At 49.6% G+C, this 15,298-nt stretch overlaps 1 non-coding gene across 1 annotated transcript; it reads right to left on the reverse strand.

Annotated features, from left to right (window-relative positions):
- Positions 1-10,947: 10,947 nt before the first annotated feature.
- LOC114620202 lies at positions 10,948-11,051 on the reverse strand. Its single transcript, XR_003711285.1, has one exon. It is a non-coding gene; the product is annotated as a U6 spliceosomal RNA (small nuclear RNA).
- Between the last annotated feature and the right edge of the window lie 4,247 nt (positions 11,052-15,298).

A 15,298-nucleotide genomic window follows, 5' to 3' on the forward strand; every position in this document is an offset into this window, starting at 1 on the left:
CGGCTGTGGTGTGGCAGTGTCCCTGTGGGTGCGGCTTCTATGCACAGTCACCCAATCTTGCCTGCTACACCTAGAATTGTTGGCCTCAAGATTGGACGATATGACCTCCTCAATCTCTGTGAGCTACCAAAAATATTTTCTCAGTTCCTTAGGTGGAGTCTGGGTTCAGAAGCCCATTTCTGTTATCCTCGAGTGTCCTAGCTTTAGAAGACCAAGGGACTGGAGGGTGTTAAGTGCCAAGAAAAAAAATGTCAGTTGGGGAGGGACAGCAATTAGAGCATGACTCAGCTCACGATGGCACCATTATGCCAACACAGCACCAACAGTGTCAAACATCCGAGTCCGTTCTCTGTCAAAGCAGCCGTTACACATCAGGGAAACAAAGTTTTAGAGGCCATGCTCTGACCTCAGCCACATAGGATGAAGCCGGGCTGAAGGGCAAACCAGTGGTCACAGAGCAGTGCGTGATACAGACCAGTGAACTCTGGCTGACCCAAAGTGGCCGAGAGGCCTCTCCGAGCTACAGCTACAGCAGGTGGAGCCTGCAGGCAAGGATGGAAGATGTGAAGGGGACATGTGGGACCGGATGTCCTCCACAGTCCCACAGATGGATATGTAGCAGCTGTGGTCAGAATCCTTCAGTGGATCCTTCAAGCTACTAGAAAAGGGCGAAGATGGGCAAGGTACCTTGTAGATCGATGACCAGCAGGAGACAAGAGATAAGAGTTATGTCAAACAATTTATGCAGTCTTAGGGATTGGCTGGGAAAATCCCATCCACTGGCCTGGAAGCTCCCAGAAGCTGTATCACACGGGTGAAATTTCTTGAACAGAGAAGCCTCAACTTGATGTCAGATTATAAACTCCTTAAACCCAAGTGCTTATAGACACTAATCATCTGCGTGCACGAGAGAACACACACACACATACACACACACACACACACACACACACACACACACACACACAGAATAGGCAGGTGGATCTCGGAGTTCAAGGCCAGCCTGGTCTACAGAGTGAGTTCCAGGACAGTCGAGGCTACACAGAGAAACGGTGTCTCGAAGACATGTTCAAGCCACATCATAGTCAACAGGGGTCATTTTAGCATTTGTTCCCACTTTGGTTGTGAGGACTTCTCTAACAGACACTCTTTTCTAAGTGGAGATGAAGCTTGGTAGGGTGTGACTAGGATAAACCAAGAGAAGGAAACCCAGTCAGTGTGTGAGAACCGTACAGTGGAGGCATCCTGTTACCTTTCCTTATTCCCATAGTCTCCAGCTAGGGCTGAGGTGTAGCTCAGACTACTAGGTTGCTTGCCTGGCATGCCCAGAGATAGGTTTGACCGACCCACCTCCAGCCCCAACACCACATGAACATATGAAGCAGGAAAACCTGTCACCACAGCAATCTGAAGGTACAATCGGGAGAATCTCAAGTTCAAGGTCATCCTGAGCTCTGAGACACAGTTTTAAGACGACAGAGTGGGGCCAAATGCTTCTTTGTCTTAACCTTGGGAACCAGGGAGGAAAATGGGTTTGTCATAGATCTCTTCTGTGGTGACACGTCATTTTCCCATGGCTGATTCAGGACAGGTCAGTTTGTTGACAGGTCCCCTCCTGCCCTCAGTTTCCAGCAGACACAGAGTCAACCACCAGCTAGGTCAACCAGCTGGGGAATCCTTGAGCTGAAAGGAAGACTGAGGCTGCTAAAACTTCCCTTGGCTGCTCCTACTTCATTCTGTCTATCACTGGGACCACAGGTAAAGCTCCCAAGGAAGAGGAATAGTGGCTGGCGGTCTCCCGTGATTTCTTTCACACCGACCTCCGTTCCAGCAAGAGCCGGGGGACCCTAGAATATCCCTGAATTAAGGGGGTGATCCTGGTAGGGGCTAGAGAAGTTACAGGTGTTGGCCTGACTGACCCTGGTAGGAAGATGAGTCGGAAACACCAGCCCAGGACTAGCAATGAGCCGGCTTGCCTATCCATAGGGACACCAGAAAACAAAGGTTCTCCAGCTTTCTGGTCTGATGTGACACGCAAAGGGAAGGTGTCTTTCACACACCCTTTCCTATGACTTGTAACATGCGTGACCCTGGAAGACTGAGGCACTGACAGACTCCTGGGGTCACAGGTGGCCCTGAGGCTCCAAAAACAAAACAAAACAAAACAAAACAAAACGAACCAAAAAACCCAAGAGGACGTTCCTGTGAAAGATGTAGATTCTGAGCACCTGCTCCTGGCAGAGCCAGCTTCCTCCCTTCAGTGGGCCCGAGAACAGAATGACAGAATGAGGTCACCAGCTCCTCCTGACTGTCAAATCTCCCTCCTGAGGAGAAAGGGAAGGGAAATAAGGGGAAAGTGGCAGTTCCTCCCAATTTTAGGGAGTTGAAAACAGCCAGCAAGGACTGGAGAGGGTTCAGGGAGTAGACACTCCATCCTGAGCCTGAGCCGGGCTCTATCATGAAACACCTTGGGAGGCCTAACCAAGGGATGCACAGGGTGGGGCTACCAGGCCCAGGGCACCCTAAGGAGTCAGAGTTGAACTTCAGGAAGGATAGGCTCGCCCAGGTACTGGGGGTAAAGGTTAGGGCCAAGGCTTAAAGCGAAGGGTGGAGTGTAGAAATCAAGAAAGAAATATCAGCCTGGTGGCTCAGGCTTGTAATCTCGGCTGCTCGCCGGCTGAAACAGGAGAATCACAAGTTCAAGGGTAGCGTGGGCAACTTTATGAGCCCCTGTCTCAAAACATTAAAAAAGGCGTGGGCTATAGCCTGGTGGTAGAACACTCAGCTAATGTGTGAGGAACTAAGTTCGACACCCAGTAATAACAAACATTAAACATACACGAAGATACATGGAACATCTGATCTAACAATCCCGTGACTACACGCCTGGGCAGAGAACCCAGGAGCATTGCAAGGTGTCTTGGAGAGGTGTCCGACACTACAGCACTGTTCACAATAGCTCAGAGGGAGAAGCCATGTAATGCCCATCAGCAGATGGTTAAATAATAAACACCGGGAGATTCCCTCCGTTACCCCAGGAAAATAAGAAGCTGATTTGGTTACCCATGTTTTAGGGGTAGGGTTCTGAGAGTGGAACCCAAAGTCATACTCTCAGCCTCTCATCTCTCTTTTTTTTTTCCTGGATGGATGGATGGATGGATGGATTTTTGAGACAGGGTCTTTCTATGTAGCTCGGGCTATCCTGAAACTCACTGTGTAGACCAGCTAGCTTCAAAGTCAGAGGTCTGCCTGTCTCTGCCTCCCATGTGCCACCATATCAGGTTTGTGACTACTGCATCTTGTCATGCGTATTCAGGACATCCCTAGGAAGACTGCTCTTTTCTGAAGGGAAACGGATGAGCAGTGAATCTGGGGGAGAAGGGAGGTGCAGGGGCTGGGGAAGAGTGGTGTTGGGAGGAGTGGAAGGAGAGGAGGCTGCGGTCAGGGTGTATGAGAAAAGGATAAATTTTAAAAATTAATCACGTTTTTAATTTTTTTCTTTTCTTTTCTTTCTTTCTTTTTTTTTTTTTTTGGTTTTTCAAGACGGGGTTTCTCTGTGTAGCCCTGGTTGTCCTGGAACTCACTCTGTAGACCAGGCTGGCCTCGAACTCAGAAATCCACCTGCCTCTGCCTCCCAAGTGCTGGGATTAAAGGTGTGTGCCACCACTGCCTGGTTATTTTTATTTTCAATTATGTGCTCTGTGTGTGTGTGTGTGCGCGCATGCGTGTGTGTGTGTGTGTGTGTGTGACGTGTGAAGGAGACAGGACAAATTTTCAGTAGTCTGTTCTCTTTCCACTCCACGCTGTTTTCTGGCAGGGTCTCTTGTTATTTCAGCTGCAAGACTGCAACTCCAGCTCCCTGCTCATTCTCCTGTCTTTGTCGCCCACCTCACATTAGGGTGCTGGGATTACAGACGTGAGCTACCTCATCTGGCTCTCAGTGAGGGCTCAGGTGGGCCCGCACAGTTGCTCCGCACTATGATTTTAAAATCTGCTGAGGTATCTCGATATCCCCTCTGACCTCTACTATCTAGGGCCCCTGATCTGGGGTCTGGAGAAGGTGGGGTTTCTCCTTTCTTGGATTTCTACCAGTTTCTCATAAGGTATTGTTCCTGGGCACAATGGGCTCCACGCTCACACCTTGATGTACTTCCCTTTTCGGGTGCACACGGAGCTAGCTGTGCATTCAGCATGCCTCTTTCCCATTGTCCCTGGAGTGGGAGGTAATCGGACTCTCCACTTGAAACCTTGGGTGAACCAAGGTCAGCAAGATGTGTGGCACTGAGATGCCACCCTGCGAAGGAAAAGGACTCCATGGTGGCTCACCTTGTTTGGGGCTTTGTTTGCGTTGCTGTGCAGTTGTAATGGAAAACGAATAAAAATAAAAATCCCAGGGCCCTTTTTGGCCAGTGCTTGGGAAATTAATCCCATTGTCCTGGCCACACGCCAGCTCAGGTCCACGAAGTCTGTCGGTCTCCTGCAGATCGCTGGGGGTGTCACTCACCCCTCCCCACCCCCACCCCCACCCCCAGCCCCTAGCTGTGACTGCCACAGCTGTCCATGCCTCACCCTAGGAAGAGGCAGCATTTCTGCAGGACTCTAAGGGGCCCTCTCTCCCTTGGCTAGCTCTGGGAGGAGGGACAAGACCTGGGGTCAGGAAATTAAACTGCTGTTTGCTGCAGGGGAGATCTGTGTCTGAACACTTTCACACACCACAGAGTCATTGGCTTCTGTCGTGAAAACATGAAAACGGCTTTCAGGAATGGCTAACATCTTCCCAGAACTTCTGCGTAGAGCCCCTCCCTTTGTTTTAGGCAGATTTAAGATGTTTTTGAATCTAAAGTACTTTGAATTTATCTCCATGGAGTATGCTGTCGTTGCGTCTTCTGATTGCTTCCTAATGCTTAGCTCTGTCCACTACAAGATTTGTATATGAGGAATTGATCTGTACAAATTCTATACAAATAATTATCGCGTGTCTCCAATAATGTAACAGCCTTGGAGGTAGCAAATAGAGAAAAATAGAGAAATATCTTTCTCTCTTTAAAAAAAAGCACTTATTTTTATTTTATGTATATGGTTTATTTGCTTGAATGTATGTCTGTGTACCACACACTCGCTTGGAGCCAGCAGAGACCAGAAGAGGGCACGGGATCTCCTGGAACTGAAGTTAAAGTTGGGTGTAAGTCACCGTGTGGCACACCGGCCCTCTACAAGAACAGTAAGTGCTCTTAACCACTGAGCCATCTGTCTCTCCAGCACCAGCCCTCCTCTCTGTTTCAAAACAGGGTCTTACTCTGTAGCCCAGGATGGCTCAGAGCTCAATGCGTAGCTGAGGTTGGCTCCAGACTCACTACACTTATCCTGCCTCATCTTCTCGGGTGCTGTGACCACATGTGTGTACCACACCTGGCTCTTGAATAGTGGAGTGGTTTGTAAATATGTGACTTCAACAAGTGGCAACCTATCTGAGGACTAATTATCAGATTCTGGTGGTGGTGGTGGTGTGGTGTGGGGGGAGGGGATAGAAATGACAATGACACCTGACACCTCGTCCTAAGGATGAAAAGACACAACACACAACCCCAAGCATACTGCACAAGTGGAGAGTTTGCCAATGATAATGTCTGTCTTCCCAGTTTCTTTTCCCTTTGGGTCTTGATGAGCCTGATTCTGTGTGTGTATTTAATTGTTTTCTAGAATTACGTTACGTCCCATTGAAGTCCTTGCTGAAATGTTCCAGAGGTTTCTGGCTCAGGTTTTATATTAAGAAGCCAGTAACTTAAAAGGCTGAGATGGGGTGGGGACACAGTTGAGTTGCTGGAGTGCTCGCCCAGCAGGCACAGGCCCCTCGGTTCCCAGCTCTGTATGAGCTGAGAATGGTGGTGCATGCTTGTGATCCCAGCACTCGGGAGATAGAAGCAGAAGGGTCAGAGGTTAAAGGTCATCCTCAGCTACCTAGCACCAGCCCGGGCTACATGAGATCTTGTCTCAAAAATAAAGCAAAAATAAAGAAATACATAAATAAAATAGGGCTAGGGAAGAGAAGTGGGGGGCAGGTATTTTTCTGGACAACATTCCTCACGTGGGTACAGGCTCGTGAATGCTGGGCTGTACCTCCTGCTTGCCTTTCCTTGGGGTCAGAGAAGCCTCTTCCAGGTTGTTCTTTGGCCTCAATATGTCCCCCTCCCTCAAGTTGCCATGGCCGATCTTTGGGGGATATCTGAGATTTGAAGAGAAAGCTCCGAGTGAGGGCTGATCATTTTTGGGGGTGGGGTGGGGGTTGGGGTTGGACTTGCGTTTGCTGCCTTCCAGGAAGAAGGAGGGGCTCTGCTCGCCTCAGATGAGTCATGGGAGAGAAAGTTCCAGTGTTTGCAAACATCCCGGGGCCAACTGTCTGCTTCCTGGGGCTCTGTGCAGCCCCTGCTGGGGCTCCCTGGGCCCACCTGAGAGGACCTCAAGGGGGGAAAGTCAGCTCACTGTGAGAGGTTCAGCCTTCACCTCTGGTGGAGAGCAGACAAGAGAATGGGACAATTGTCTATTTCGGGACCCCAGCATGGGAGGCACAGGAGAGGACCTTCTACAGGCGGTTCTGTCTACAAATCAGGCCCTGGGCTGGGTGGTTCGAGAAGGTCATGACTAGGAAGTAAGCTTTTGAGGCAGCTCAGTCGGCGAAGTACCTACAATGCTCCGAGTTGGATTCCCCAGGATCATGAATCAAAACCACAAATTACCCTGCCCTTTCCCTAGAAGCCTGCCCCTCTGTAGGAGGTCTCCAGTGAATCCCAGAGCCAAAAGTGGATACCCACACCCACGGGTGAAAGGTATCACAGAAAAGAAGGCAGGGCTGGGGGGAGGAGGAGTCTGCAGGGGTCTTCCTCTCCAGGGGAGATGAAGGAGAAGCCGGCTAGGGAGAGTTGAAGCTGTGGTTTGCGGGGATCGGCTGTGCCTCAGCTCAGACTGCTGGAGCCAGATGGAGCTCATGATGCCGGAACCCAGATGGGACGGATCAGGCATGTCAGACACACTTCTCTCAGGATACACAGTGTTCCCCTCCTTCCCCCTCGCCCAAAACGAGGAATCACAAGGTGACTCGGGCCGGCAGCCAGACCCCTGGGATTTGTGGAGAGCTATCGGGTGGCTAGAAGGGGATCACAATAGACAGGGAAACGTGTCCGGGGCTCTACCAATCACCCTTTCCGCTATTGTGGGACATCAAGGGAACCAGCTGGTCAACCTTGGGAACAAAGATCCCGTTCTAGGAAATTGTCCACGGCAACCCTATCTGTTGCTTGCTCTATCTGTCCTTGGGTTCCTGCCAGCCTGAAACTCTACCTGTTCACTATTGCTACCCCTGCTGGGGAGCCGGACCTTGGCATTAGCAGGGCCCACGAGCCTCCAACTTGGAGAGTCTCATTCACTAGGGAGAGTGCGTTCCTTATTTTCTGTTGGGCTAGGAGACTTCTCTGTACTTAAAAGAATTTAACCATTTAAGGTCTAAGCACCTTGGGGAAACTGGAGGGGGGGCACTGGGCTGGGGGGGGCAGGGAGGACAGAGGAGAGAAACTTTAGAAACGTTTCGACAAAAATCAAAGAGCAAGCCAGTGGAGGCAGGAATTGTTGCTATATTTAAAGTGCATTGCCCCGTTGGGAGCCAGGGCTTTGAATCCCATCCCACAATACTTTGCTGCTCTATGGCTTTCTCTCTCCTTCTTTTCTTTCTTCCCGAAGATGGCAATGCTTTGGTCCATCCCGCCCCCCCCCCCCCCCCCCCCCAAAGCAGCGGCTGCAAAGAGAGAAAAGGGTTTTATTAATTAATTAGTTTGCTGGTACCTGCGGCCCGCTGGGCGCTGTGCTGGGTGCTGAGGATACCAATGGGAGAGGGTTAAAGGGTCTCAGAGACAATGGCCGTCACATATTTATCTGGCCACTCGTTATTGTTACCTGCAGACCCCGCTCGCTCTCCTGTGCTTTATAATTTGTTGTGAGAGGTGACGGTGGGTGACATGCCATACTATTATTACATGTGAGTGTGCCTGTTTGCTAGTCCTTCCACCCTCAGGAGATTGAGCTTCTTGGCCCTGGATATTCTGTATTATTTATGGCTCCCTCTTCCAAAGGACGTGACCTCTCACTCACCCTTGTCACCCTCACACGGGGACCCGCTGTTTGGATGGGTGGAGATGCAGGCTGGCAGCTGAGCTTGTCAGTCTGGACTCAGAAATGTGTGTGTCATGTGTACGTGGGTGGAGTTAAAGCAATGTCGAAAGGAGGAGTCGAAGATAGGGAAGAATGGCCAGTCCTGGGCCCTGGGACACCAAAGATTCAGAGTCAAGGAGGGAGAGAGGCACAGGCTGAAAACGAGGCTGTTAGTGTGTTGGCGTGAGTACGTACTCCTGTGCAGGTGACGCTCTGTGAGCCGAGGCTAGCCCGGTATACACAGTGAGTTCCAGGATAGCTAGGGCTACCGAGGGAGATCCTGTCTCAAAGATAAGTAAATAAGGAAATAGATCGCTTTGCTAAACTAGTGAGTTACAGACTGGAGTCCCTAGGAGCTGCATCTGCCACCACCTAGGACAGCCAGGAGGTGGAGGTGACTTTGCCTGGGTAGCCGGTCAGCCATTGTCAGTCCGGACTCCCAGGAAGTCTCACGTTCATAAGCATCAGCCAAGAGTTGTTGTTTCGAACACTCATCCATGAGAAGGACACTTAGTGATGAAGGGGGTGGGGCATAAGGGGTTTCTAGAAAGGATGTTCTGTTAAGTTGTTCAGATGTCTCAGATGTTAGTTTTGTGGCGTGTAGAAACAATGGTGGTCACAAAGGGCTAGTGTGTGTTCGGTGGCACATGTCATGCTCGAGTGAATGTGTCCCCACACAAAGCCTGACAGAATGGCCGTTTGGAGCCTGTTGTGGACAAGGAATCCTGAGCATAGCTTTCCCATTAGATTCTTGTGGACAGCCAAGAATGGTGGTGCACACTGTTAAACCTAGCATTCAGGAGCCTGGGGCAGAAGGACCTCGGATTTGCAAGCCAGCATTTCAACACTGCGGCCTCCCCAGCTACCATATCACAACAACAAGCACACATCCCGAGCAAGCGAGAGGTGGCAGATGGGATCCTGTCAGAGGTCTTGGCTCCTTCTGGCTTCTCAGTGTAAGCATTTCATGATGCCAAGTTTGGTCCTGGTGCTTAAATGGGTATTTCTCATAGTACATGACCTTCAAGTTACGTCAACCAAGGGTAGGGCCACGGATGCTCCAACACTATATGACAGACTGTCAGAGGATAACTAGGCAGGAGCACCTTTGAAGATTCTTACTTTCATGGCTTTGGAACCTCTGGTCAAAATGATTTATGACAACTGAAGAATCACATTCAGTTGATTAGCTTTTTAAAAAAATTTTTTAACTTTTATTTTATATGCTATGGTGGTTTGAATATGCTTGGCCTGTGGGAACTGGCACTATTAGGAGGTGTGGCCTTATTGGAGGAGGTGTGGCCTTGTCAGAATGGGCGTGGCCCTGTTGGAGGAAGTGTGTCACTGTGTAGGTGGAACTTGAGGGCTCCTAGTGCTCAGGCTCCGCCCATTGAAGAAGAGACAGTCTCCTCCTCCTAGTCTCTTCCTGGCTGCCTTTGGATCAAGATGTTAGAACTCTCAGCTTCTTCTCCAGCACCAAGTCTACCTGCATGGTACCATGCTTCCCACCATGATGATAATGGACTGAACCTCTGAGACTGTCAGCCAGCCTCAATTAAATGTTGTTCTTACAAGAGTTGCCTTAGTCATGGTGTCTCTTCACAACAGTGGAAATCGAAACTAAGACATAAGCGTTGGGGTGAGGATGTCAGACCCCCCTTGGATCTGAAGTTATGGACAGTTGTGAGCTGCCATGTAGTTGGTGGGGATTGAACTCAGGACCTCTGGAAGAGCACTCAGTGTTGTTAACCACTGAGCCATCTTTCTAGCCCCTGATTAGTTACTTTTAATCTGGAATGAGTAGCTAAAAGACCTGTTGGATAATGACATAGTCAACCTGTTTGTTAAATTGTATGTAAACCACGTCTGAGCTGTATCACTAAACCACTGTTTGGGATTGGAGAGGTCGCTGAGTGGTTAGGAGCAGTGGTTGGCCTCCAAGAGCACCAGGCATTCATGTAATGCACATACACAGGGTGGTGGTCTGAATAGGAATGGCCCCATAGACTCACGTGTTTGAATGCTTGGCCCGTAGGGAGTGGCACTATTAGGAGGTGTGGCCTTGTTGGAGTGGGTGTGGCCTTGCTGGAGGAAGAGGGGGAGGGCCTTGAGGTCTGTTATGCTCAAGCTCCGCCCAGTGTGACACACAGTCCCCTTCTGATGCCTGTGGATCAAGTTGTAGAACTCTCAGCTCCTTCTCCAACTCATGTCTACCTGCACGCTGCCATGCTTCCCACCATGATGATACTCTCTGAAACTGTAAGCCAGCCCCAAATAAATGTTGTCCTTTATAAGAGTTGCTTTGGTCGTGGTGTCTTTTCACAGCAGTAAAACCCTAAAAACACATATAAAAAACAAGACACTCATACACATAAAATCTGTTTTTATTAATTTTTCCTTTTATTGAGAATAGATTCTTTTTTCATACAAAATATCCTTAGTATAGTTTTCTCTCCCTCTACCTGTTCCAGTTCCCCCCTCCAACTCCCCTGTCTTCCTGATCCACTCCCTTTCTGTCTCTCATTAGAAAAGAACAGGCTTCTAAGAAATAGCAACCAAACATAGCAAAGTAAAATATAAGATGAATCTATCATTTAAAAAGTGGAATGCTAGCTGGGCGGTGGTGGTGCACACCTTTAATCCCAGCACTTGGGAGGCAGAGGCAGGCGGATTTCTGAGTTCGAGGCCAGCCTGATCTACAGAGTGAGTTCCAGGACAGCCAGGGCTACACAGAGAAACCCTGTCTCGAAAAACAAAACAAAACAAAAAAAAAGTGGAATGCTTGCACAGAGGCCATGCTAATCTTCTCTGTGTCCTTTTGATTTTGGTATATGTGCTGCCAGAGTGAGCACAAGTCTAGAAAAAAAAATTTTAAAGAGAGAGAGAGAGAGAGAGAGAGAGAGAGAGAGAGAGAATATGTTTTGAAGAGGACTTTAATTCTTCTTCCAGCCCCCATGTTGGATGGCTCACAAGCTGTAACTCCAGCTCTGGGGGATCTAGCACCCTCTCCTGGCCTCCTTGGGTACCTGCTCTCATGTGCATATACCCCCACACAGATACACACACAAACACAGAGTTAAAAGTAAATAAATCTCGGGGCTGGAGAGATGAATCCGTGGTTGAGAACACTGGCTGCTCTTCCAGAGGACCCAGGTTCTAGTCTCGGCACTCACATGGCCACTCACGATCATCTGTAACTCCAGTTCTAAGGGATCTGATGCCGCCTTCTGGCCTTCACAGTGGTGCCTGGGCGTCTATGTGAGCAGAACATTCATTCCCATTTTTAAAAATCTTTTCAAATAGACTGCTTGAAGATAAGACTGAAAAAGATCATAATAAGCACAAAAACATTCAATTATAGGCAGGGCTCAGTGCCTGAGACAGAAAAATCAACAAGCTAAGTATACCATAAATAGATTTAACAGGACTGTGATTTGCACGCAAAGGACTTGGTTTGAGTTCACTGCTAACACTGTGGAAGTGGAAGGACGGAGGTGGGTCTGGCTCAGACTTGGATGCTCAGTGTGGGCGTGTCCAGAGAGGTTGAGGGGCTGAGGCTCAGGCTGTAAGAAAACAGCTCAGTGTCCAGGGCTCTTTTTAGTTAGGAAAGGACACATTAGTGCGAGAAAGATCTGGAAATACTCAAAGGGATCACATAAAGAGGGGTTTAAGCTGGTTCAAGGTGATTTCGGAGAGCTAAATAAGAACGGATGTAGCTAGGAGAAGGTGGACTCGGCCCACAGTGGGGCTGCTTTAACGGTCGGAGCTGTCCAAATATGGAGCAGGCTGCCTCTTGTGGCCCCCTCCACCGCCCAGGAGGCCTGCAGAGGGCTGAGACCTGGCCAAGACCTCTTTTGCAAGTCACCTCCTGGCTTTTCTATCTGAATAGCTTTTTAAACTAACCTGCTTTTTTTTTTTCTCGCTAATGTCCTCTTTTATTCGTGCCTCTGAAGGTCTTTGATCACACCTCATCTTTCTGCATTGCACGCTGTGTCTTTCCCTTCTCTTCCTGTCCTCAAGTGATTAAGTATGTGGTTATGAGCCTAGCTGGAAGACAGTAACCTTTCTTATTAAAGACTTGCAAGCAAGGAGCAGAGTACAGCATTGCACATAAAACAAACTGAGCCCCAGTTTGCTCTTTTTTTTTTTTTTTTAAGGCAGATTCTCAGTAAGCTGGCCTGGAATTCACTATGTAGACCAGGTTAGTCTAAACCTCATGCTCGCCTGCCTCTGCCTCCTGAGCGCTGGAATTACGCCATACCTATTCCCTCTTTTTTTTAAAAAAAAAAAAAAAGTGAGAAAAACCCTTTAATTTGTTTTTCCCAACTTTATTTCTACAATAAAAGTAACCAGGGATTCTGCCTCTGGGAGTCTGGGTTCACGGTCAGTTTTGGCACCCTCAAAGCAAAGAGGTCTCAGAGATAACAACCGGCTGAGGAAACAAGACCTAGTCGGTATGGCCATATGCCTGGGGCTGATGCTGAGGTAAAAAAAATCATACTATTAGTTTAAGAGAGCCTTCTAATCTTCAGTAAAAACAGCTTGCCGAGAACCTTCCAGAAGGGCAATGGAATATGGTAGCAGTACCTATGGGACTATTGGCGTCGCCATTTCTGGGAGCTCTGTAAGGCAGTTTTACCTTCTTTTTGGTTTAAACCTAAGCTGCACAGCCATTTTCATAGGTGAGTGGTCCAGAGGCCAAAATAAATCCGGTTTATTCATGAATGGAAAAATCAATACCCTGGAGTTGAGCAGATGTTTGCTGAGGCCTTTGTGCTGGCACAGCCCTTTGTGAGTTACTAATGGGTTGAGGAGGGTGGGACTCTCCTTCATCTTGTGCACTGAGAACTGTAGGTACTCAATAAAAGATGAGATGCTGGGGACTGTGCTTTGTACTGAGTGTGGACAAGACAGACAAGCTTTGTTCTCGTGGATCGCCAGTCTGGATGCCCTACAAGACGCTAGGAGGCAGGCAGTGAGCAGCTAAACAAAATGTACAGCATATTTTCCATAGATAAGTGTTAGGGGAGGGGAAGACCCTTGAATAATGTGATAGTGGACAGACTGGGGAGGAGAGCGGCTTTAGATAATAAAAGCATCTTTCAGGAGGAAGATGGCCCGAGGGAAGAACCAGGAACTCACGTTGTATGGTGCACCTAGAGGGGGCTACAAACAAACAAACAAAAAAACCAAAGCAAAAAAAATAAACCAAAAACCAAAAAAACCAGTGAGCATCTCAGAGAGGTCATCACCTTTCTGCTCTCAGTGCCTCTTGCTGTTGGTTTGAAAAACACGAAGGCAGGCAAAACTGGAATACGCTAGGAGGAAGACCCACCAGCGGTCCATCACCACACCCCCACCTCGCCGGCAGTCACCTGATCCTCCTCAAGAGGCTGTGACCTAACCAGTTTCCACCTTGCTTCTAGGGAGTGCATTGCTATACACTAGAATTTTTGTTTGTTTGTTTCGTGTAGGGTTCTGTTGGTCCCGTTCCAAGTATCAATCAGAACTGCATGCCAGCCTCCACTCCTTGGAAATAATTAAATTGAAATGACGTACTTGATTTTTTTTTCAATCGGGTAAAGCACCGTGATTTGCATCTGCTGCCGAAGGAATCTATCTTAAGTCTTAAGGCGGAGCCTTGTGGGACGTCTCAAGTGATGGGGGACGGGGCGGGGGGAGGGGGGAGGCAGCGTTGCTAAACACTCAAGTAGACGAAATGCTTTTTTTTTTTTTTTTTGCAAAATATTCCCTTTATGAAGCCGCTTTTTGTGAAGATATTCGTAAATTCAATGCAAAGGTCCTCCTTCCTGTTAAGTATGATTTCCCACCTTCCTCTGCTTTTTAAATTTATTTTTTATGTTTTAGACAAGGTCCAACGTCGAAGGCTGGTTTTAAATTCCTTAAGTGTCTGGACATGACCTTGAACTCTTTTTTTTTTTTTTTTTTTTTTTGGTTTTTCCAGACAAGGTTTCTCTGTGCAGCCCTGGCTGTCTTGGAACTCACGCTGTAGACCAGGCTGGCCTCGAACTCAGAAATCCGCCTGTCTCTGCCTCCCAAGTGCTGGGATTAAAGGCGTGCGCCACCACCGCCCGGCGGCCTTGAACTCTTGATGGTGTTGCTCCAACCTCTGTGTGCTGGGATCACAGGCGGGCACCACGCTTGGCTCTGTATGGGCTCTTTAAATTGGCAAAATTACCTTCCATGCTAGGCTCTGTACAGACCTCACCGACACAACAGATGATCTGTGGGTTTAAGAATAGATTTGGGATTGAAGGCTCCTTCTCTCCCATTGGGGGAAGTGGAAGTCTATATAGCAGCCTTCATTTTGAAGCCAAAGCCAAGCTACCCAGCATAGGCATAGCTGCTACAGCTACAGCATAACCTGTGACTTCTATGCAGACGTGTGTCAAAGGCTGTGTGAGCCACTAACAACGAAATAAAACTTCCTCCTTCCTCCCCCAAGAGTGGGATTCCCTGTCGGGGCACAGAACCCGCAGGGGAAGGAAGGGCTGGTGTTGGCGTGCGATGGAGATGGGGCTTTCGGCTGGGGGTGTGGGATGCGGTGTTCCCGAGGCGACAGATGAGCGCTTTTGGCTGTGTGGGAAGGGAACTGCGGAATTCCTCCGCTTGTTTGCTGAGGGGGGCTCTGAAGGAGACATTAGGATGCAGAGCACGGCTCGCGCTGCCCCGGGCGCGGAGGCAAGCCAAGGACACCAGTCGGAGCGCGCCTCGGCCCCCGGCGTTCCGGCGCCTCCCTGCCACCGCGCGGCCCCGGGTAGTCCCCCTCTGCGGCGGGGCAACCAGCACAGAGCGCCCACCCGTGTGCTCCGCGCTCTACTCCCGCGCGTGGATGAAACGGGAAAGCCGTGGCCGCGGAAAGTCAGGCTCGCCCTCCGCCCGCCCCAGGACGCAGCGAGCACAGCGCGGACGCCGAGGCGGCCTGCGCGCACACGCGCGCGCGCGCGCGGCCTCGATCCGGGTTACTGGGGGCGGCGCGCGGGAGGAGGCGGGGCCTGCCGGCGGCGTGGGCGCGCAGCCCGCCCCGGCGACCGCGCCGGGCGAGCGGCCTCCTGGGGCGGGCGGAGGGCGAGCCTGA

The sequence above is a fragment of the Grammomys surdaster genome, unplaced genomic scaffold, assembly GCF_004785775.1.
Source record: "Grammomys surdaster isolate TR1022 unplaced genomic scaffold, NIH_TR_1.0 166, whole genome shotgun sequence".
Lineage (NCBI taxonomy): Eukaryota > Metazoa > Chordata > Mammalia > Rodentia > Muridae > Grammomys > Grammomys surdaster.